This window comes from Lontra canadensis, unplaced genomic scaffold, assembly GCF_010015895.1.
Source record: "Lontra canadensis isolate GAN:19392208 unplaced genomic scaffold, GSC_riverotter_1.0 scaffold59, whole genome shotgun sequence".
Taxonomy (NCBI): domain Eukaryota; kingdom Metazoa; phylum Chordata; class Mammalia; order Carnivora; family Mustelidae; genus Lontra; species Lontra canadensis.
Genome location: NW_022631053.1, coordinates 7,481,282 through 7,503,203, shown reverse-complemented (window position 1 = coordinate 7,503,203; position 21,922 = coordinate 7,481,282). Strand labels below are relative to the sequence as shown.

Here is a 21,922-nt window from a genome sequence, read left to right as displayed (position 1 = left end):
AACACACCAGTGATGATGACAAACCTAGTATATTGTCTCTGTTCGGTATAACAAATACTTGTTGAGTTCCTCTCAGATCAGGGCAAAGCAGTAGGTACTGTGGAGATAAAAGGAAAAAAGGGAAGGAAAAGCTCTTTCTTTTTGACCATTTAATAGGGATATTAAACAATCACACATTGATATAATGCAAATTAAATATTTAAAATACCAAAAGCAGTAGGAAATGTAATGGAGGCCACGCAGAGGGAGTGTTTCCTCTGGTCGTGGAGATTTGGAGGGCTGTGAAGGGAAGGAGGGAGAGCTTGGAGTTTCAAGTGTGGCTGAGAATAGGCCATTTGTTCTGGAGTCAGGGAGGGCGATGCTTTGGCTCCGTGCAAAGTCACTGCAGGACAACCACACTGAGGCTGGTCTCGAAACTCTTCTTGTTCCCACACTGTCTGGCTAGCAACTCCCACAGACATGGCGTCTGGGAGGGAGCGTCACACCTCAGAAAGCCCTGTATGTGAAAGGACAGAGAGGCTGTCAAAATGGCCAGGCTTTAAGATGGCCCCGTGTCCTCCATTCTCTTGTACCCTCCTCAAATCATTCCAAAGTTGGAGTTTGGGAATGAATGGACATGCCAGTTGGTAGCTTAGAGAAGGCACCTTTGGTCCTTTCAAACTACCAGTGCCGCACATCTGCTGGGGTTAAAGGAAACCAAGGAAAGCTAGGTTTCTGCTATCTTTCGGAGTGAGTTGGTGAGGTGGCAGCAGGTGGGGCTGGGACTGGGGAAGCTTGTATGGAGGACAGGAGAGGCACTGGTCTCTCACCTTGAGGATAATATTAGTCAAGGGGCACGGGGTACAGAGTTGTCAGGGCTAAAGCCAAAATATCATCGATGTTGCTCTCCAGAAATAAGGTCGGTAAGCATGCTTAAGTGACAAACAGCTTTGGTGTGCAAACTAAAGTTTAGGAGAAGGCTTGCCTCCCTCATTGGTGAGTGGGGACACTCAGGAAATTCTGTTTCCCATAAAAGTGAGCACCAAGATTGTTTCTGGCCGTTGCCCTGAAAGGTGTGAGGCAGTTTACATAAATGGTTCACAGGATAAGTGTCAATTCCCAAAACCTTGCTCTTTTCACCCTATTACCAAGAAGACAGTGAGCAGCACATCTCAGCCTGTAAGCCGATTTCAAGCGGAGCCAGGAGGACGAAGAGCACCTAGTTGTTGGACATGGTGTCGAGAAAGGGGGTTAAAATTTTACTCTTGGGTTGAAGTTTGCGTCCTGCACAAATGGATCCGGGAAGCATCTAGAAGGCGAGAAGTGATGAATCATGCCTTCCCACCTCAGGTCATGGTCGTTTCTCAATTTGTGTGATAAAGTCTCTGTCTGTGTTGGCCTATTTGCTTTTTAAAACAAACAAGTACAAAATGTATTATAATTTGTCTAACATTCGCTATTAGGAGGTGCTTTAAGTGTCCTTCATGGAAGGAAGTAAGATATGAGGGAGGTACCAGAGACCAGAGTCTCCCCATTAGCTCCTCCTATGCTTTACCTTACAGCTTAAATGTGTCCTCTGAGCTTTATTTAATTTTCTGCATAAGCATCCAGTTTTGGTGTTTCTGTTTTTTTTTTTTTTTAACTACCTTTAATGATTTTACTATTTTTAATAATACTGACAGTGCCTTTAGAAATTATTTTGTATCATTTTGGGGCACCCAGGTGGCTCAGTCAGTTAAGCATTTGACTCTTGATTTTGGCTCAGGTCATGATCTCACGGGTTATGAGATTGCGCTCTGTGTGGGGCTCCATGCTCAAGGGGGAGTCTCTTTGAAGGTTCTCCCTCCTTCTACCCCTCCTCTCGACTCATGTGCATGTCTTCTCTTTCTCTCTCAAATAAATAAGTCAATCTTTAAGGAGGTTATTTTTTTAAGTAAATTATTTTGTATCATTTTAAGGTGCTAGGTTTCTAAAATAAAATTTTAATTTTTTAATTTCAAAAATGGGCTTTTTATTTCAGAAGATAAATAATTTTCTGTAAATATTCCTGAGGAAAATAGGTAACCCTCTCTGACATGTTTTCATTGTGATTTTGATTTCCACTCCATTGTTAGCTAATTTAAATCACCCGTAAACCAAAGTTTACCAACACCACTAGTTAATCTGGATAATGGATGCAAGATTAACTATTTTGGCAGTTGAGCCGTTCTGATAACTATGTAACTTCAAAATGCACTTTAGTCAAGAAAAACCCAATATGGAGAGTTTGGTGAAGTGAAAATGTTAAATTATTTTCCAGCACTGAGGTTGTTATTTGATTACCTAGCACTTTCCCTCATATCAGTTCTTTCTTTGTGTCTTCAAAATAATAATTTCTGGGTTCTGCAGTTTGTCCAGGGAAAATAATTTGATCTCCCTTCTTTAAAGCTAAATCAGAATGCTATCAGTTACCTTTATTTACCTGAATTTATCAGGTATGTGAAATTTAACCCCAGGGGCTATAAGCACCACCTTCTGACATTTATTATCTTGCTGAAAGGTGAGCAGAGAAACAGCTTTGCTGTCGCCTCCATGATTTTAGAGATTATCTCTGGTCGACAACTGACCTGGACCCTAATGCTTTTTTAGGTGGTTTTGTTTGTCTAGATAGAACCAGGCAGAGATAGCATCATTCCCACCACGCCTGATTTAACTTGGCCTTGGATGATATCACAGACAGGGTTGGAACCTTTCACAGCAGATTACATCAATTTAACCATTATTTCAAGATTTTATCTTTTTGTTTGAACAGCTTAGCGCCAGAGATAACATTTTATAGACCCATGCTCCTTCTACACAAATGTTACTGCCATTTGGACCTATTCTGATGTCTCTCCCATAGACAATGGATTTTACTGAGTCATCCTTGGGCTGGTTTTCCCTGATCCTCACTGGGTTATTTGTGATAGAGCGGGGGCCACCAGTGAAATCTCTGGTTCTTTGGCCACTGATTTTATCTGTGCAAAGCAGACCAGAATAAGACCAGGATGCAACTGTTTACAGAAACTCTTTACCACCATGCTGGGGAGCACAGGCTTAGACTGTTAGGGTGATAAATGTATGAGAGGTATGTATGTGTGTGGGGGGGAGGGGTTGTTGGCATTGAATTTGATTCTGATTACATGGTTACTTTTGGTGTTATTTGGATAGGATAAAAATCTCTAAAGTAATGTCCAAAGAAGTAAATAGCTAATTGATAAAATAGTTTGGCTGGTTCTTTCACCCAGATCTCTGCACAAAATCTAGTGGTAAGGGTTAGGCCATGACACTTGGGTTCCTGGTGGGAGGATGCCAACTTTTCATTCTCCAGATTGTGTTTATTTCCCATTTCTTACTTGGCAGCAGAGAACAACTCCCCTGGGTCAACAGAGCCAGAGCAATTTGGAAGGTCAAAATTTAATATATTTAGAGCTAGAAGAGCCAATTTTGACAATTTAAGCAAAAGATTATTTTCTTTGAGTATAGACTGTCCAAGAAGACTCAAATTCTGTGCATGGCTCTGCTATTTTGCTTTGGCTGGCTGACTTATAGGTTCTGGTTTCAACAGCTCTCCCCTGCCCAAAGTAAAAATATTGACACATATGAATTCGATGAGATGCTTAAGGAAAGGGGATGGAAGGGATGGTACAGAGCAGATTCGATGATTCTATAAACATCCCGCTGCTCAGGAGGTCTTGGGCACGACTAATGTCTTCCAGTGGGAAAGGGAAGCTTCCTGGGTAGCCAGTGTGACTCTCCACTCTTGTTTTGCTCTTTGCCTCCTTTCCTTCCCTGAAAGCTCTGGGCTGTGCCACTGCCACCTCACCACACAGTGTCACATGAGTGCTTACCTCCTAGCCAGCCATGTTCTGGTTCTCATGGGGCTCCCGTTCTCAGTGATGGTCCCAGACTTGCTGGACTTCTGTGTGTACCCCACCCCCAGAACCCAGAAGACGTGCCAGGATGTCCTGACTTCCATCCAGCCCAATGCAACTCTCAGTAAAAACCTGAGCTTAAAAGCGGGGCACCTGTCTGTGAACCAGTGGACTATACACTTGATAGAGGAATTAAGAAACCTGAGTTCTCTCCCCAAATCTGCTCTGGATTTGGACTCTCTGCTTTCCTAGTACTGATTAATTACGTGTCATATTGCACAGCGTATTATGAAGTTGTTCTTTATCCTCAGTACAACCCTCCTGTCTAAAGAATTCAAGAACACTGAGTTCCAAGTACTGAGGTTAGGGGAGGCATTTGGAACCACCTCAGTCTGGGCTTCCTATTTTCCTGTGGAAAGACTGCCATTTCTCATTCTAGGTGTTCTCTACTTGATAATATTGAGATAAAGGCTGTCATCCAGGTGTGGATGGGCCCGTTTTCTCTCTCTACATACATTATGGTCTGCTCCTCCAAGTGCTACATTTTAGAGTGGAAACCTTTGGTTTTCTTGGTATTGCCCATGACTGGGAGGATCAGCATGGCTAATTCGGGGGTTTGGCACCCAGGAAACCCATGGGTCCTCCTCCAGCCTGGTCTTTCTCAGTAATGAAGCTGGTATTTTCATCTATGTCTGCCTTATTCTTTTGTCTTATCCATCATTTAGTTTGGAACTCAAGTGGGGAAAACAGAGGTATATTTTATTGGGACCCTATTATTATGCCTGATGATCAAAGATGAGTAAAATTTACTCCATACTCTCAGGAAGCTCACAGAACAGGGGGAGAGGTAGAGGTAGACGAAAATAGAAGCAAAACATTGTGACTTGATGTAATGAGATGGTGGTGGGTGGGTTGCGGGCAGTGTAGTGTGGATTCAAGAACTCCTGTTCTGGACTCATTCAACCTTGGCTGCATTCCCAGATATGCCAAGGACTGGTTGAGTGACCCTGGAGAAGTTACATTACTTCAATGCCTCATTTTTCATGGGTACAGTGGGGGTAATGACAATAACCACTTCATGGGGTTGTTGTAGAATTTCAGTGAGATGATACATGTAAATTGATTAGCACAGTGTCCAGCCGGCAGAAAACATCTTACTTTTTAGACACTGTTAGAAGTACGATGCCTATGCTGGGGAATGACTCTTCATGTGAGTCCTATTATCCACAAAGAGGCAGAAAAGATATTTGTCCATATGGTGGAAGGATGATAAGCAAAGTAACCCCAGGCTGTACTAATATACTTTTTTTTTTTTTTTTTTTTTTTTGCGGGGGGTAGTATTACTGTGTAGTTTCTAGTTTGCTTCTTGTTAATAATAGTTTGTGTTGAGTTGTAGTTATTGTCCTGATTGGCATCAAGCGACAGAGGGAAGGACAGTCCTTGAGTAAATATGCCATCAGCGCATGTTTGTTTACTAAAGCAATTATTTCCCAAGGGCAAGAGAAGGAGAGAATATGGAAAAGAAGAGAAAAAGCAGAAGAAGGAAGAGAAGGGAAGGAAGGAGAAGAGACAAAAGAGTATGGTTCAGTTCCTCCTCATAAATATGGCTGGTCAGAATTTATATTAATATCACCAAAATAGTGAAAAAATAGTAGTATAATAATTCAGAACTGAGAAGAGGAAGTCACAGCCCAGATTAGAATGGACAGAATATAGGTGGAAGGAGGGTATGCATTAAAGAAGAGGGAAAAAAAAAAAAAACCTTGAAAAAATATGGAATCAAGAACCCTACTCTTTATTTGCTCATTTTTACTAGGATATCTGGAATCTTGAACTTTCACCGTATTTTCATAAAGTTGATATATACATTTTCTCATCCATACCATTTCAACAACAGACTCAGTCTTACCAGGTGACTTTGATCCTATTCAGGTCTTGCTCTTATTTCAATGTTCTGGTACTTCCATGACTTTGCAATGGGAACAAGGAGGCCCTGTTATAGGCCTCTTTAATAATGCCGATATCCAACCATCTGCTTATGGCCACACTCCTCCCACCTTCCTCCTGGCTGCTTTATTCCAGCCTCCTTTTAGCTCTTCAACCGTGACAAGCACACTAGTTCCTCACCGTGTGGTTCCCTCTGCCTGGAACATTGATGCCCAGACTTTCACGCTTCTCACGTCTTCACTTCCTGTAGGTCTCTGCCAATGTCATCTTATTAGAGAAGGCTCTCACTACCTGGTTTTATCTGAAATGGGACTCATCTCTCCCAGTTTACCCCTCCATCTTTCCCTTGCTGCATTAGTCTCCAAAACAGTGATCACCATCTGATGTGGTATATGCTTACCCGTGTACTTGCTTATTACTCTCTTCCCTTCTTGTGTTAGGTTGGGTTTCCTAGAAGCAGAGACAGGGGTAGGATTCAAATGCACACTGAGGGAATGCTGATCAGGAAAGATCTGCAAGGGACCGAGGGAAGCAGGAGAGCCCAAGGGGAAGCAGTCAGGCAAGGGGATGGTGTCAGGCAAAGTCTAATCTTGGGAGAGTTCTTGGTACATGAATTGTACTAGGAGACAAGGGCCTGGCCTTTTGTGCCCCATAAGTTAGTCATTAGCTGTGGACAAGGGAGAGGACTTGTGACTTCCTGGCTGAGGCAGTGCCCCTCAGTTGAGGACAGTTCTCTTGGAAATGGATGCAATTGGGAGCTGGGAGCCAACACACAGAAACAGGGAGAGGATGTGCTGACGGGGTGAACGGAATCTGAGATAGGCGATTGAAGGACATCTAACTACAATATTGTCTCCATGAGATCTGGGAACTTGATTTTTTTGTTTGTTTGTTTGTTTGTTTTTAGACTGTATCTCTAATAACACAGAACAGAGAGAGCTTGGTACATAGTTGGTTTTCAGCAAATATTTGTTGGATGATTTCATGTACTTGTTGAAATGTCAATGATAGTTCTAGAGATACAATGGTGAATGAGACAACATGTTTCCTGCCCTCATGGAGCTTATGGTCTAATGGGCATTTCAGACATAGGCAATTAAAACACAGTGGGACAAGTTCTGTCACAGGAAAAGCAGGGAGTATTAAGGACACACAGTAGGGGCACTTAAAATCCAGAATTTGAGATGAACAGGTATTAGAAACCTTGTGGTATGGTTCAGGACTGTGTTTTCCAGGGTAACTGAGGGATTCCCTTGAACATCTGGTAATTGGCTTTTTTTTTTTTTTTCTCCTCTAAAGGAACCCCCGGTATGGTATTTAGGTTTAATGGTCAGTGGGTAAGTCTGTTTTAAGAAAGAGAACTCAAGTGCCCTGAGGAATACCGCTATAACAGCGATACCTTGGCCCCGGTTGACGCTCTGTAAACCCTGGTGATCAATTCACCCTCTGATCTACGTGAGTGAGTCTACATTCGGTGGACACAAACTGCCCTCCCTGGTTTTTTTCCTCATTGTTTTTTGTTTTGCAGTTGTGTGTAAAATTCCACATATTTTACGGAATGATGTGTGTGTGTGTGTGTGTGTGTGCGCTCGTGCGTGTGCGTGTGTCCATGGGTGCAAAGGGTAGTGGGAGTTGGCTTGGTTTATGATATGACTTTCAACATTTGAGTCATGTGCCTTAAGATGCTTTCATAATTCACGTTAAAAAATGGGAAAAATAGGTTTTGGTGAAATATGAAAGGGCTATTGAAATGTCACGGGGTGGTTATGTAAGTGTGAATTATATAATGTCTGAAGGTAGGGGCTAGAGGGGGGACGTTGTTCAGAAAATTTCTGGTAATTTGAATACAGTCAAAACAAAAATGTTCTTGGGCATTATTTTGTTTGTTGCTAGCTTTTGGCAGAGCTGTTTTGAAGGTTGTTAGCTGTGTGCAGGCTGGGCAGTTAACCTGAGCACAGGGCTGGGTCTCTGGCTCTGAGTATCCACCTCTGCCCCATTCATGCCTCTCTTCTTCACCTCTCAGTGGACACTCCTGATTGGCTGTTCTCTTAACCACCCCTTGGAACGGTTGCCTTGAGGCCTGCCATATTTAGTGGGGGCCCACCCTGCTAATTTATTTTTCCGGCTTCGTGCTTGAATTTCTTCTAGATTTAGAGCTTTGATGGAAGGGATATAATATATCAGAAAACTAGATGGTTTGATTTACCAAATAGTAATTTTTTGTAAGATGATAGTTCCCTAAATGCTAGTTAGTTATTAAATACATTTTATGTAAGTTTGTTGAATGTTAGGATACTTGTGAAAATAAAGAGTGGGTGCATATTACCATGCTTCATAAATTGAAGGCTGACCTAAATAATAGTGATATGGAGTAAATAGGAAGAATCCTGGACAAGCAGGCAGGAGAGATTGGTTCTTGGCATCACTTAGTCATGCCCTTTGGAGAGATGTTTGACCTTTCTTGGCCTCAGTTTCTCCATGAGACTAGATAAACTTTAAGAATCCTTTTAATTCTATGAGACTAGTTTCTAGGTCTACATAGCTGGAAAACTTGCAAAATCAGCAAGGATGTGTTTTCATTCAGGTATCTTAATCTCCTAGAACTCTGGGTCAAATATGGACTTGAAAAGAATGAAACCAAGCAGTAGAGGCTCCAAAATATGAGATACCCTAAATTAATTTTGATCAAAGGTTTTTTTTTTTTTTTAATGAAATGGATTACTACAATAATAATATGCTTGGGTGAAGGGCACTGGCTCCAGACAAAGAGATTGTTTTATGGCTCTCCCAGTTCTTATCAGGGAAAGCTAATATTTTCATCAGAACTGGAATATGTTCTCCCTCGGGAAAGCCGATGCCATGTAAGCCAACACATATATTGTCTTGGGGCTTAAAGGGAAATTCTATACTGGAGACAATCAGAAACGTTCACATATTTCTTTTCTCTTTAAGCAAAAACAGAGCTTCACCAACAAATTTGGGAAGTTGTCATATTTGAATTGTTTTCCTTTTCAGAGGAAGGGTGTGCAGTATTGGATACAGGGGAAAGGTTTTTCTAGAAAGTTTTAATTTTTTTTGAAGATGGGGAGGAAGAACCCGCTTTTGAGGCAAAACAGTCATAAAATGTCATTTATATATTGACCCATATTTACAAACACTATCCTTTAGCAGATAAGCATGGCTGTTAAGTGCCGGCCAGTTATACTTACTATCTCTTTATAGCCAGAGACACCATTAGGGCCATTAACAGTTACTTACACTAAGCAGAATGGAATAAACAGAAAACTGGCTATAGACAGAAAAATGCGATCAAGTGGGATTGTCATTAAAGGGAAATTCTATAGGGGCTGAATGGTTGGGGTTCTTCCATCAGTCCTAGATCAGAATTACCTCCATACCCTCTTTGTCCTTCCAACATGCTCAGATGCTCCAGTCAGAATACGCAGCCCTCAGCTGACCTACCAGTAAGGAAACAACCCAATCATACAGACATTTCCATAGAAGGGTTTAAATTTTTTTAAATTTAATTTTATTTTTTCAGTGTTCCAGGATTCATTGTTTATGCACCACACCCAGTGCTCCATATAATACGTGCCCTCCATAATACCCACCACCAGCCTCACCTAACCCCTCACCCCCTACCCTCCCAAACCCTCAGTTTGTTTCTCAGAGTCCATAGTCTCTCATGCTTTGAGGAGGGCTTGACATAAAGACCTTTTGTAAAATTTCAGGTTTGTTTTATCAACATGGTAAGTATGATTTTAAAATTAAAAAGAATTAATTTTAAATATCACAGCTTATTTAATAGCATAAAGTGAACCTAGCTATACTTTCAACATTCTCTTTCTCTCTCTCTCTCTTTTTTTTTGTGTTCAGTTAGCCACTATATAGTACATCATTAGTTTTTGTGGTAGTGTTCAACTATTCATTAGTTGTGCATAATACCCAGTGCTTATCATCACACGGGTCCTGCTTAATACCCATCACCTGGTTACCCCATCCCCCACCTCCCAACCTTTTGTAACCCTCAGTTTATTTCCTGGAGTCCAGAGTCTCTTATGGTTTGTCTCCCTCTCTGTTTCTTCCTGTTTTCCTTCCCTTCCCTGTGGTCCTCTGCGCTATTCCTTATGTTTTACGTGTGAGTGAAACTTGACTTATTTCACTCAGCATCATCCCCTCCAGTTCCATCCATGTTGATGCAAATGGTGGGTGTTCATCCTTTCTGATGCCAGCCATTCTTTTGGACATGAGTACTGCAAGGTAAAATGACATTGGTGAGTCAAGGTTAACCACACTATAAAAGCCCCCGAGCAATTTTCCTCTCACCTCATAAGGAGGCAAAGACTCAGTCCTGGATATTACTTCCCTCCTTGATTTATTAGATTTTACGGGAAATTTAACGTGGTATGTCCTTTGTATCAAACCACTGAATGAGGGTATTTCACTTTGAGGAAATCCTATACACTCCGAAAGGAATTTCGCAATTAGTGGGGTGAAATTCACACGACTAGCAAAAGTTTCATGCTTCACAAAAGGCTCTTTTAGTGAACCACTCCCAGTGCTCCAAAAAGAACGTGTTAAGTGAGGAACATAAGCCTGTTTCCTGAGTAATGACTCCAGGTAAATTGACACAAAATGGCCGAATGTTCTTCGTGCCCCGCAGGACCCAGGAGAAATCAGCTAATTTATAATTATAATGCCTCTGTGCACTGGCATCAAACCTTCCACCCTGCTTGGATGCAAAATTGTATTTTAGTCTTCAGAAGGTTTTATTTTATTTTTTTCTTAACCACCTCTCTGCCTCTCAACAAGAGGTTCTTTTGGGTGACACCTTTTTATTTATGAGAGAAAACATTTGCAAATCTTTTATTTTTTCTTTAACTTTGTTTTTACCAGAACCCGTGTATGGTGTATTCATGGAGACCAAATTAACTAATAGGGTTTAACTGTGGGTTGAGTGTTCTGGGGAAGTGTTTGGGTACTGAACTTATAAACAGAAGTCCAGTGTTCAGGGTCCCTAGAGAAATAATGACAGGTCCTGCTCACTGAACATTTTGTGCTTCAGGGCAGGCAGTGAAGGGTAGGGGAGGGAAAGAGAGACCAAGTGTGTGTAGAAGTCACAGTGATGTTCCCACCAACCTGATTGTTAGGTATTTTTTTTTTTAAAGCAATGATATGCAGAACCTGTTATTGGAATAACTGATGAAATCATGTAATGAATATGTTCATGGGTGATTGGGGTTGGCTGTTAAGGGAAATCTGGAGCTGTTTTTAAAAAGGCCTTGCAGACTGTCGGACTCCTTTTGGAATGCTGGTTGTGAGCTGCTCACAACCCAGCTACCACTTCATTGAAGCTCTTTTTGTCTCCAAGCTCCTGACCCTGGAAGAATTTTTTTTTTTTTTTTAAGTTGTTGTCTTGTTAGAACCTTCTATTTTGGACAAATGGGAGAGTGAGAACAAAAGTAGAAATGCCCCTTGTTCGAAAAAGAAAAGACATAGCCAAGAAAACTTTATGGGCCTAGCATGCTTCTGCTGCACTACTCTACTGCCAAGAAAACTTTAAAATGCTTTATTTTTTCAATCCAGAAAGGTTTTATTTTTTATTTCTCACTTTTCTGCTACATGTCTAGATCACCTCCCACTTGAAGTAATCAGGGAGGAGTTTGAAGAATAAGATTTTTTTTTTTGATAAAAACATTCTGATTTTTTGGAGTCATGTCCAGGCGAGGTAAAGAGAACAATGAAGTGTGGCCCTTGCCGTTGGTCTTCTCTTTCTCCATTACTTCCTTTCTACTTCCTCATTTAGCGTGACCGTTAATGTGTAACATTCAAGCGCGCTCATAATGCTCACTTCCTCTCAGTAGGACTTTCCAGCAAACCTACCCACTCTATTGTTCATAGGAAATTAGCCGAGTGGAGGTGTGCACTTGGTAACTTGACATACATTCACAACCCAGGGCATCTGCTTCTTGTCTCCAGCTGCCAGATCTACCAAGTCAACATGCTATCTCTGTCTCTACTTCTGCATTCCTATTAAAGAAGCCAAATTTTACTTTTTAGGGGCCATTAATTGAATAATTGATAGGTCTTTTTCATTCTTGCGAAAATGGATTGCAGGTGTTGCGTAGAACGATTTTAAAGCAATTACAGAGAGAAGGGTAGTGGTGTAGAGCCTGCCTGGGAGCTCAGAGGAGGAAGTCTAGAAGAATGTAGTCACCAGAGAGGCTCTGCTTGAATAAATGGCTCACGGGGTTCCCAGACAAGGGAGGCAGTGAGGGAGAGAGAGACACACACTCCACCCATCTCTAAGGAGGCAGATACCAACTTGTCCTGGAAACCAAGCCAGTCCTGTTTGTATAGAAAAAGCACAAATAATTTTTTTAACTAAAGTCAGTTTCTAAGGAGAGATTTTTTTATAGGTAAAATGTTATGAGAGTAAATATTTTAGTGGGGTGGTTTCTAAGCACAATTAAGCAGAGTGATCACAGACTCATCAGTTTACATCTGTTGTCTGTCATATTAATACCTCTTCTCACTCTCAAAAATGCCCGTTTGTGTCATACATTATATGGTCATGCTGATGTCCATTGAGACCAGCCTTTAGAAATGGGGCCTTATTGAATTAAGTGTTAGATTATGGAATTCTATCTTTGCTGTTAAGGATTTTGCAATCTAAAACAGAAAATTCTAGAATTAGAATTAGAATTTAGAATTTAGAATTCTAAAATTAGAATTAATTCTAGAAATAGTATTCAGTATGGAGAGTAAATACTTGTGTCTTGTATTAAGGATATACACAGGGGATGACCTCAGGTTCTCATTTCTGACTTCCTTTCCTGGTAATGTCTGCCCGGATATCTCTAAGAGATTTCACATTCCTTTAGACAAGGGTCAGGAAAGGAACAAGGGGCAAGGCTGTATATGACACAGGCATATACCAATATCTTTGGGGTGCCTGGGTGGCACAGTCAGTTGAATGGCTGACTGTTGGTTTCAGCTCAGTTTATGTCCTTTCAGGCTCTCAGAGTCTGACTGGGATTCTCTCTGCCCCTTCCCTCCCCCCACGCTCTATCTCTCTCTTTCTCTCTCTCAAATAAATAAATCTCACAAAAAATAATAAAAGTAAATATCCTTTATATAAGCAAGGCAAATAAAACTTGCTTTCCTGCTAAACGTACACAGTGAGGCTGCTGGCAGTTTCCATCTCAGTGGATTAGTAAAAACACTGAGATCTCGGATCATTGTGATTCAAGCCTAGAACCCAGCGTTGTTAGGAACTCCAGGGGGAGATTGTTGTCTGTCTGTGCCTGGTGCAAGGATGACAGGATACGCTAATCACAGCATTGAAATAAAATTCTTTCCTTGCAGCCTCAGTCTGCCTCAAGATCTTCAGAGGACAGCTGTTCCCTGGAAGCCTCTCACAGGCCCGTGTCATGATCACACATGCAGTTCAATGACTCAGCCAGCAGGGAGAGGCCACGGGCTCAGGCAGGCATCCTCCAGTTCTTTCTCCAGTTTTCCTGCTAGCTCAGTGTCCTCTAGCGGTAACTCGCCTCCTGAGTGAGCACCGCCGGCCCCGCAGATGCACCGTGAGATCCACAGAGATCAGGCCTCTTTGTTGGCATTTTCTAATGAACGCGATAGTTGCAGGCCTACTAAGTGCCAGGTAGTATGTCGTCCCCGGCCCCACCCCGCCCCGGGCTCTCAGGAAGCCTCTGAGAAAGAGGCCCATCACACCCTGCGTAGATAAGCAAACTGACCTTTCAGGAGCCTAAGTGCTGTGTGGTAAGAGTCAGAGGCAGGATTTGAAACTCGAATTCCTGAGCACTCAACCTGATGTGTTTTGTCTTGTTTGTTGTTGTTGTTTTTTTAAACAGTGCTCTACCATTTCACAATTCCAAGCAGATAAACATTTTCTGGCTCCGAATGAGTCCTAGAGGCGATCGATGAAGGAGACTTCAGAAGCCTGGGTCCGTCCTGCTTCACGCAAATTGCCTCTGACCTTCCTGACCAAATGCCTCCTGAGAGGCCATAGGGCAGAGTGAAAAAAGAAAGAACCAGCTTTTAACCCAGAATCACATGCTTTCAACCCTCACTCCACCACTGCACAATAAATACTTTATGTTCTGCTATGCTCCAGGCCCTAGAATTACAGTTTTGTACACGAGAGAGAAAATATTTGTGGTCAGATTTTTTTATTCTAGCTGCTCCTTGGTTTGTCATCTCTGAAATAGGGGTGGATGTACCCCTAACCATTTGTGGGAGGCCAGTGTTTAAAGTTCTTCAACATATCAGGGAAATAAGGGTGTGTTGTAATTGAGGGCACATGATGACAACGGTGACCCAGTGTAAAGCACGTTTTGCAAGTGAGGATAATCTGACTGGTCTAATGTTTTGAGAACCCTCTTTTGGGCTGGCTGGCTGCAGATAGGAGGTTTTGCATTATCCCGTATTTCAAGTAAACAAGTCCTGAATTCTTTCTGTGACATTAAAGGAATGAGCTGCCTCTTGCCCTATTTTGTCGAGACTGAATGCTGTGTCCCCTCAAAATTGGTATGTTAAAATCCCTTCCCCTTCCCCCGTGTTGTGGCATTAGGAGGCGGGGTCTCGGGAGGTGAATAGGTCATGAAAACAGAGCCCTCATGAATGGGGTTAAAGCCCTTATAAGAGAGGCCCTGGAGAGCTTCCTCACCCTCTCTGTCATGTGAGTTACAGCAGAAATATGTCATCTCTGAACTGGGAGGGGGACGTCACTGGACACAGCATCTGCTGGTGCGTTGATCTCAGACTTCCCAGCTTCCAGAACTCTGAGAAGTAATTTCTGTTGTTTAGAAACCACCCAGTCTATGCTAGGAACTTTCTCTTTCCTTTTCCTAATATAATGATTGAGAACATTGGCTTAGGAAACTGAGAATCATAGAATGTTATAGCGGGAGAAGAAGTAAAAGATTTTCTTAAAAAATATACAGATTAGAACACAAGTGGGATTATGTGTCTTTTCCAAGGTCATTCTTTAGTTCATTCATTCAGGGAATATTTATTGTGTGTCCATCATGTGCTAGGTACTGTTCTACTTGTTGAGTTACAGCAGTGAGCAAAACAGATGTGGTCATTGCTTTCGTGGATGTTTATTCTAATGGGAAGGGAACATTTGGTAAAAATTACACAAATAAATATATAGTAGGTCAGATAATGGTAAGTATTCAGAAAACATAATTAAGCAAGGTAAGGGATAAAGAATAATGAAGGAAAGTGCTCTTTTAGATAGAATGTTCAATGGAGATGACATTCAAGCAGAGTCCTGAATGAGGTGAGGGAATGAACCGTGTGGATACCATATGGATACCTTCCATATGGAAGGAGAATTGCAGGCAGAGGGAAGCAAGTGCAAAGGCCCTGAAGTGAATTCGCACTCAAAGGTCAATGTAGCTGAAATTGATAGAGGGAAGGAAGAGTGACAGGGAATGTGACCTGACAGTAGCAAGGGAAGATTCACATCACACAGGGTCTGGTGGGCATGGTAACAGTCTGGACGCTTAGGGTTTCAAGTAGAAGAGTGATGTGATTTATTTATGTTTCAAAAGGAGATGACTCTCAAATCAAGATCAGCCAGAACCCAGGTCTCTTTAAGGTAGATGCCACAGGCCCTCCCATTATACCATGCAGCTCTGTATACTTGCAGTTAACCTAGAAATCTTAGGAAAGCTCTGTATTTACACATTGCATTACCAAGATGGATACTTTAAACCAGAGTTCTGTAAACACAAATAATAAAAATTATGCTCACACCTTCTCTTTTTCTTATCTCACTGAAAGAAAAGCAGCAACATTTCAAATTTTTAATTGAAAAAAATTATTAAAATTTTTTATTCAAGCATAATCAACAGAGTTTTATATTATATTAGTTTAGATATACAACATAAATATTTAATTCTATACATTAGTGCTCATCACGATAAGTGTACTCTTAATCCCCTTCACTATTTCCTTGATCCCCCCCCTCCCCTCTGGTAGCCATCAGTTTGTTCTCTGTATTAATGGGTCTTTTTGTTAGTCTCTCTTTTTTTTTTTAAGATTTTATTTATTTATTTGACAGACAGAGATCACAAGTAGGCAGAGAGGCAGGCAGAGAAAGAGGGGAAAGCAGGCTGGCTCCCTGCTAAGCAGGGAGCCCGATGTGCAGGGCTTGATCCCAAGATCCTGAGATTATGACCTGAGCTGAAGGCAGAGGCTTTAACCCACTGAGCCACCCAGGTGCCCCTGTCTCTTTTTTTCTTTGCTTGTTTTGTTTCTTAAATTCCACATATTGGTGAAATCATAGGACATTTATCTGTCTCTGACTGATTTCACTTAATATTATACTCTCTAGATCCATCTGTGTTGTTGCAAACGGCAAGATTTCATTCTTTTTTATGGCTGAGTAATATTCCATTATATATATATAGACCACATTGTATATATAGATCACATCTTCTTTATCCATTATCTATTGATGGACACGTGGGTTGCTTCCATACCTTGGCTATTGTAGATAAAGCTGTAATAAAAATAGGGGTACATACATGTTTTAAAATTAGTGTTTTCATTTTCTTTGGATAAATACCCAGTAGTGGAATTAGTGGATCATATTATTATTCTAGATATGTCTCCTTTGGCAAGGGAAACAAAAGCAAAATTAAACTTTAAAAAAAAAAACCAACATTTTGATTTTCTTAAACATTTCTTCACCAGGAACTTCATTTAAAAAAAAAAAAAAGAATATTTACAGAAAGTAAAACAGTGTATCTCCTGCTGAGAAATCAGGCTTCCCCTCAGTTGAGACTGAAATGAGTGGGGAAAAAAAGCTGCCCTCAGACCATTTTGTTGTTTCTCAGCCCACCCACCCCTCATGGTTCTGAACACCACTGGTTGAGCTGTATTTATTTCTAGCTGAAGGATATCATTTTACACTCTGCTCTGTAGGATTTAAACAAACAGGTGTTTAAGCAATTTTGAAAGATGCAAATGTTAGAAGGATTCTACACTTGTGAAGAAAGAAGTTTGGTACAGTTCCTTAAAGATGAGCTTATTATTTTAATTCTTTTGTACCTTTACTTGATTTGGTCAGTGTTTTTTGTTGTTGTCCTTGTTTTTTTTTTTTTTTAATTTAAGGCAGTAAAGTTTATCCAGTTGTGCTAAATCAGTATTGCATTATTGGAACTGGAGTGTCGTTTTCAGACTTTCTCTATGGTAACACTGACAACATCACCTGTGGATTGAGAATCTCTTTGGAACTAAATGCCTTGTGTACACTACCTGCAAGGTTCATGTTTTATCCCCATTTTATAGGAAACTGAGGCTCCTAGAGAATTAATCCACATCTACTCAGTCAGCAAGTAGTAAAGCCAATATTCGAACCCTGTCTGGTTTCATTGCTGGCTAGCTTTCTGTCTATGCTATGCTATGATTAATAAAGGATTTCCATTAATCAGGGTGATTGAATGGAGTTAGGATATCAGATGTGCCTTCATGTTCTGCTGCCTTTTTTTTTTTTAGTAGGCTCCAGGCCCAGCGTGGAGCCCAATGTGGGGCTCAAGACCCTGAGATCCAGACCTGAGCTGAGATCAAGAGTCAGATGCTTAACCGATTGAGCCACCCAGGCGCCCCTCTGCTGCTTTTAAATACTTGTTTTAGAGTAAAGGAATCTTAGAATCTGGCTTGGGAGAGATGTTACATGTCATTTAGTCCAAACTCCCCATTGATGCCTGCAAAAGTCCTGTCATGGGATATTTTTCCCCAGCTGTTTGTGCTTCTCTAGTGGTATGAAACTCCTAAGGCAATGTTTCCATCATTGGGCTACTTTTGAAAATGATAAAGTATTTCCTTACACTGAGTCGCCATCAGTCTCCCTGTCAGCCTCTGTAGCACGCAGAACAGAGCCGCCGTACGTGGGAGGGCGGTGCTTATATTCCCATTTGGACTTGTCTACGCGATCACTTGTTTACTGGATTTTTCTCAGATGATATAGTTTGAGGTCAGCTTTCCATCCTGTTTCATTTCTTCTGCACACATTTGGGTTGACCTCCATCCCTTATAATGAGGGAGATGTAGGGCCTGAGACCGTGTCCTTGCTGGGATCAGACCATGTGTCTGCCACCTTATGTCTGTCATGTTGCTGCTGACTCATGCTGAGATTACCCCTGATTCATATACAGCCGCCCCTTTCCCCACATTCCCGCCATAAAACATATCCTCTTCATCCTACACTAGTTCAGTTTTTAACTGACTTGCCAGAATTTATCTGGATTCAGTTTCTTTCATTACTTGGTCCATGGTCCAACATTATCAGGGTTTTTTGAATTCTAGTTCCAACACAAACAAGCCCTACTCGAAAGAAAACCATCTTGTTTCACAAATTTTATTCCTTTTGCATGATGTCACTTATTTTCATCATACAAATAATGTTTTGTAGCACAGATGGAAAATTGAGTATGTGTTGTTTTTAAAGTTGTGTGAAATGTTGGACAATTTCCACTTAACTTCAGTGAGTGGACTGCATGTAGGGATCTAGGAGACGCTATTTTCTGGCAGTTCCACCTGCAGGACTTTGGTACCTTGCCTGCAGCAAAATGTTGAGTGGAGAAAAACTTGTGATCTCAAAAGACATGTGAATTTCTTACAAGCATTGCCAATGTCCCACTCTGTTATGTGGCTTCTCTAACTTTTCGACTATTTGGAACAAAGATGGAAATGGAGTTTTGTCAATCGGTGACACAAAATGGTAAAGTTCTTCTAGTAGCTGAATTGTGACTTTATATCAAGAGCGAAATCCTTAAAAGGTAAACCAAGAGTAGATAACAAACCTTACTTATAACAGAGGTTTAACCACTGACAAATGAAGCCGTTATGAAGGCCACAGGGCAGGCAAGTGGTCATGAACGTAAGTCCAATTGATTTTTCCAAAATCTGTAATAGAAATTCGTAGTAACTTTATTTTTACTCTTGAAGGGACTGTATCACAGAAATAAAACTCATATAAGGAGATATTTTTCTTTTCTTCTTGCTTTATTATTGTCAGCAACATTTTAGATAGACAAATCTGGAATAAAAGTGCAAAAAATGGCACGAGGTTTCCATTTTGTTATGTAGACATTTGTTCCAATACTTTTTGAAAATATCATAAAAAATTTCGGGCGCCTGGGTGGCTCAGTGGGTTAAAACCTCTGCCTTTGGCTCGGGTCATGACCCCGGGGTCCTGGGATCAAGCCCTGCATCGGGCTCTCTGCTCAGCCGTGAGCCTGCTTCCTCTTCTCTCTCTGCCTGCTTCTCTGCCTACTTGTGATCTCTGTCAAATAAATAAATAAAATCTTTAAAAAAAAAAAAATTGGAAAATTTCTCAGGAGAAAAAATTAAAAGGAAATTTGGTGGTGACTGTAATTTGAGTTAAGATAAAGATAAAAATTACAGGTTGAAAGGACTAATAACCTATAGTAACTTAGATCTACAAAGTGAAATATTCTTGGTAAAAGTCACAAAATTAAAACTATCCTCAAGCTTATCCATTACATTTGTGGTGGATTTTTGAGCATTTCAAAAGTGACTCTATTGTGAACTGCAAAGAAATTTGTATTTCTATCATTTTATTTCTGCATTATTGCTATCGTTTTTATTATTATAGCTTTGTAGTAAAGATTCTAGTGAACTAATATTATACGTTGATGGAAGTCCCTCCACTATTCCTTTCTTTTTGAAATCTAGTTATTTATTCATTTATTTTCCAGATGAGATTCGTAATTATTTTTATGAAATTCCAAAAAAATTCCCTAGTAGGCAATGGAGAATATCATTAAACATATACATTTTAATAATTTTAATCTGAAAAAATTGACAACTCCAGCATATAATATCTTCCCATCAAATTAAATTGGATTTGTTTACAATTATTTTTTGTTTATTTAATGTTCTTTGGTAAAGTCATGAAGTTTGCTTCAAAAAATAACTATACTCTTCTTTTGAGCTCATTGCTTTGTAAGGTCTTGTTTCTATCACAAAAACTATGTTTTTTGAGTTTTTTTGGGATACAGAAAAGCACTTTATGTCTTTAATAACTGATAACTTTTATAAGTTCCTATTACAATTTTCCAGTTAATTCTCTGGAGTTTTGTAGGCAGGCAATCTACTGGTAATCAAAATTGGATTTCTTCTTTAATTATAGTTTGTAATCTCTTATCCACAATTCACTTTGAAAATGGCAAGTTTGTAAGTTTGAAACTAAAGCCTGACTGGCAGGGATGTAAGGCAGCTTGTAGTCTCTATTTTGTGTTAATATTCATACATTTTAATATAAAAATATTTTGATTATAGAAATCTGCATCTGCTTCTGTTATTACATGGTACATAGTAAATTAACTTTTGTAAAATATGAAAACTTCTAAATTCTGGAACAATCCAACCCCAGAGTCAAAAAGGAATGTGGACTATATCTCTTTTTCCTTTACTTTTCTTATTGAGTTGGCTGGCATTTTCAGTGTTGAATAAGGGATAACTTGTATTTTTTTTATTGTTTTTGATCTTAATGAAAATGTAATGATCTACTTTCTTAGAACTGAGTGTGATAATGGCTAAAATCAAGATAGGTTTTCTTTATCGTAACAGGAAAAATACCTTTCTTAAGTTAGTTTGCTAAAAGAGGTGGACTTTTTCCTTCAAATGTATATTTTGTATTTACTGAGATGATTATATTAAGACTAGCATAAGCTTTTGCTAGTCCACTGGTCCAAAGAAGATAAGGGACATGACCAGAGGAGCTCTAGCTGAGGCTAGCCTGGGTCAGCCAACTCTCAGCCATCCCACTGACACACAAACAAGCTTATTACTGCACGCTGCTGAAATTTTATAATGGTCTATTATTCAGCATTATTGTAGCAATGGTTGGCTGATGCAAACATATTATTGACTAATTATATTGATTGAATTTCTGGGATGAAACTATTTTACATTCTTGAAATAAACCTGAAATTCCTGAAATAACAAATGTTTATTATTATTTTAACTATGTCTGAATTCTGTCTTTTTAATTGTTCATTTAGAACCTGTGTCTGCTTTTATTTGTTATATTGGTCATTTTTTCTTCCTTGAAGTTATCATAAAATGTGTTGGGATATCCCTCCTTCCTCAACCCCCAGTAAACAACAGTGTATTCCAAATGCTGATCCATGGAAAAGTTCTCAGAAATCCCTGGTATGAGATAAATAAGGAAAATATAATGGGTTTAAAAACCCAATTTGATTTAATTTAAAGGATAGTCCTTAATCCTGAGATTATGTATTTTTTATGTTCTCGGTGTTAGAATTTTTTTTTAATTGTAGTTGACATAGAATGTTATATTATCAATGATAGAATTTATTTTCTTGCAAAATGACTGTGATGACAAGTGCTAATAGAAAAGAATGTTTTTGTTACGAAAAATAGAAAGCTGGTAATTCCATGTTGGTCTTTCCAAATTTTCCTTTAGCTTTCATGGTTTGTGAAATCCAAAAGTTTGAAAACCATCTCTAGAACAATTTGCACAGCGTGTGGTTAACTATGAACTTGTTTGTGTCTTGGGAATTGGATTATTCTGAAGCAATGTTTAACAGTGTTTGAGGACATGGGCTTTGAGCCATGTGACTTCCAGCAGTTACTCATCTATCCCAAGAATAATTTGCCTCAGTTGTAGAATATGGCTAAGAAGGGGGTATCTCATTGGTCTGCTGTGTGGTAAATATGTTACAAAGTACTTAGCATAATGTTACGCATATAGTAAGGATATTAGCTATTTACATTACTAATATTTTGACATTTTTCTCTTCATTAAATATATTTTGTCCTTAAAAGCGTTTCTGTTTTTGATTACCTTAAAACAGGTTTTAATGGAAATATAACATATATTGAGAAGTACATAGATCAAAGCATATCACTTGATGAATTAAAGCAAACTGAACAAACCCATGTAACCACCTAGGCCAAGACATAGAATACTACCGGCATTTCAAGAACCTACCTATAGAGATACACACAGCAATGAAAATTAACTGTTCTTCCCAAAGGTAATCAATATTCTGATTATTAATGCCACAGAATAT

The 21,922-nt window shown here is 39.8% G+C and overlaps 1 long non-coding RNA gene across 1 annotated transcript; it reads left to right on the top strand.

The window, feature by feature from the left end:
• The first annotated feature begins 9,266 nt into the window (after positions 1-9,266).
• On the top strand, positions 9,267-17,382 carry LOC116879041. The gene is made up of 3 exons (XR_004384949.1): positions 9,267-9,283; positions 9,987-10,079; positions 17,355-17,382. It is a non-coding gene; the product is annotated as an uncharacterized LOC116879041 (long non-coding RNA).
• The last annotated feature ends 4,540 nt before the right edge of the window (positions 17,383-21,922 follow it).